The 1,995-nt window shown below is 35.6% G+C and overlaps 1 pseudogene across 1 annotated transcript; it reads right to left on the bottom strand.

Annotated features, from left to right (window-relative positions):
• Positions 1-843: 843 nt before the first annotated feature.
• Positions 844-1,705, bottom strand: LOC101009347 (annotated as a pseudogene). Its single transcript, XR_635381.4, has one exon. The product of XR_635381.4 is annotated as a 40S ribosomal protein S3a pseudogene (transcript).
• Between the last annotated feature and the right edge of the window lie 290 nt (positions 1,706-1,995).

Genomic DNA, 1,995 nt, shown 5'->3' with positions numbered 1-1,995 from the left:
AAAAAGTTAATTGTGACCATTTTTACTAGTGTTCTTTTTGCTTTTATAGAGGTAGACATTTTCGGAGGTCTTTACTCTGTCATTCCACAAGTGCTTCTATTTTGGTGTTTTCTTAAATTGAAACAGCCTATAGTAATAAAAGAATGAACAACTGCTTCATGCAACAGCATAGATGAATCTCATAGAAACATGTTGAGCCAAGGAAGCCAGGCACAAAAGAGTGCACACTGTGTGATTTTATTTATGTGAACTTCTAAGATAGTTAAAATGAAAATCAGAACAGTAGTTATCTTTGAGAAGGAGGTATTAACATAAGTTAACATTCTAGGATGTTGGTGATGTTCTATATTTTGACCTGAATGGTGGATGCACAGGTATATTCATTTATTAAAATTATTTGAGAATACACTTTGTGAACTTTGTTATATGAATGTATATTCTTGTAAAAACAACTTTAAAAACAAATAAAAGTAAATGATTAACCTTGAGGCCCTTCTTTAATTCTTGGATTAATTCCCTTGCATAGTTTTGTGCAACAAGAGAAAGGCTTTGTACTCATAGTACAGAGATTCACACATGTGTCACTGAGAAATAGGAATGATTTGTTTCTAACAGTATTACTACTACTAACAAAAACTTACATGCCTACAATGCTTTATAGTTTTTAAACTTTTCACATATATTATCTTATCATTTGTACAACTCTTGAAGTTGGATTTCAAATGTAATAATTTCCAAATGTGGAGATTCAGATGTAGACAGTCATAAGATTTGCGAGGAAAGAGTCAGGATTGTCTTACTCTAGGATTATTATGCTTTTCTTTTTTTTTCTTTTTTTTTTTCCACAAATAGCACTTTTTATTTGACACTAACTGAAGTCTGAACTTTAAACAGATTTTTGGACTGGTGGTTCATATCCATCAGCTCGTTCAACTTTAGCACCTGTCTCGTCCCCAGTGGCTTTTCCAGAACTACTGCCTTCACCATGAAGCTCCATGAGCTTTCCCAATTCAAACTTGGGCTTCTTCAGCATTTTTACTTTTCTAACGAAGACATCATGGAGAGGATAAATAGATTGGCAAGCCTTTTCTATGTCTTTTCCAATGCTGTCTGGAATCAATTTATTGACCACTTCTTACAAGTCATTTGTCTGCACCTCTCGGGTCATGATTTCCATCATCTTCTTCCGGATTTGGCGGACCTGTTGGTGCTGAGCATAAGAGGTCTTCCGTATCTGATTGTTGCTTTTTTTAGTAAAACCAACACAGAACAGACGAAGCAAGTAACCATCGGTAGTCTTGACATCAACATGAGCTTCAATCATTGTCTGCCACTTTTTGACCATGGAACACATTTTGTCATGGGTAAGATCCATGCCATGGAAGTTAGTCAGTCAGTTTTGGCCCTGAACATCTTCAGTAATCAGCTTGAATTTTCTAAATGCAACTTCATCATTCTGCAAATCAGCAAGACTCACTTCAAACACACGACCCTTGAGACCATCAGATGCAATTTTGGTTCCTTGGGTCCTGGTGATGAGCGTCTTTCCAATATTTCTTATATTGAACATAGCAGGTGCTTTCACATCATACCAATCTTTCTTAGAAAATGGATCAACCACTTTCTTCTTAGCTCCCTTTTTGCCGCCTTTCGTAAGGCGCTTGTTCTTGCCAACCGCCATGGTGCTGATCAGAGAACCGAAAGGCTCTAGGATTATTATGCTTTTCTACCACACTTACTGCCATGTCAGTTTCTTTAGAATATTATTAGTCACCAACTTATCAAAATTTGATAGGTATCCAAGGTTTCAGAATCTCTGTTAGGTCATTCATAAAGAACAATATTAATTCTTGATTCTACAGATAATCTTAGGATTTTAGGGATAGAAAGAATTTTGAACTTCCTTTTAATGCTTTCTGTGAGACAGAAGGGTATTTGCCATCCAAATTAAACATACATATATTTTTCCTTATGAGACAGCGTTATACTCTGTTA

The sequence above is a fragment of the Papio anubis genome, chromosome 10 (genome assembly GCF_008728515.1).
Source record: "Papio anubis isolate 15944 chromosome 10, Panubis1.0, whole genome shotgun sequence".
NCBI lineage: Eukaryota > Metazoa > Chordata > Mammalia > Primates > Cercopithecidae > Papio > Papio anubis.
Note: the sequence above shows the minus strand (reverse complement) of the source record. Positions and strands in the feature narration are given on the sequence as shown.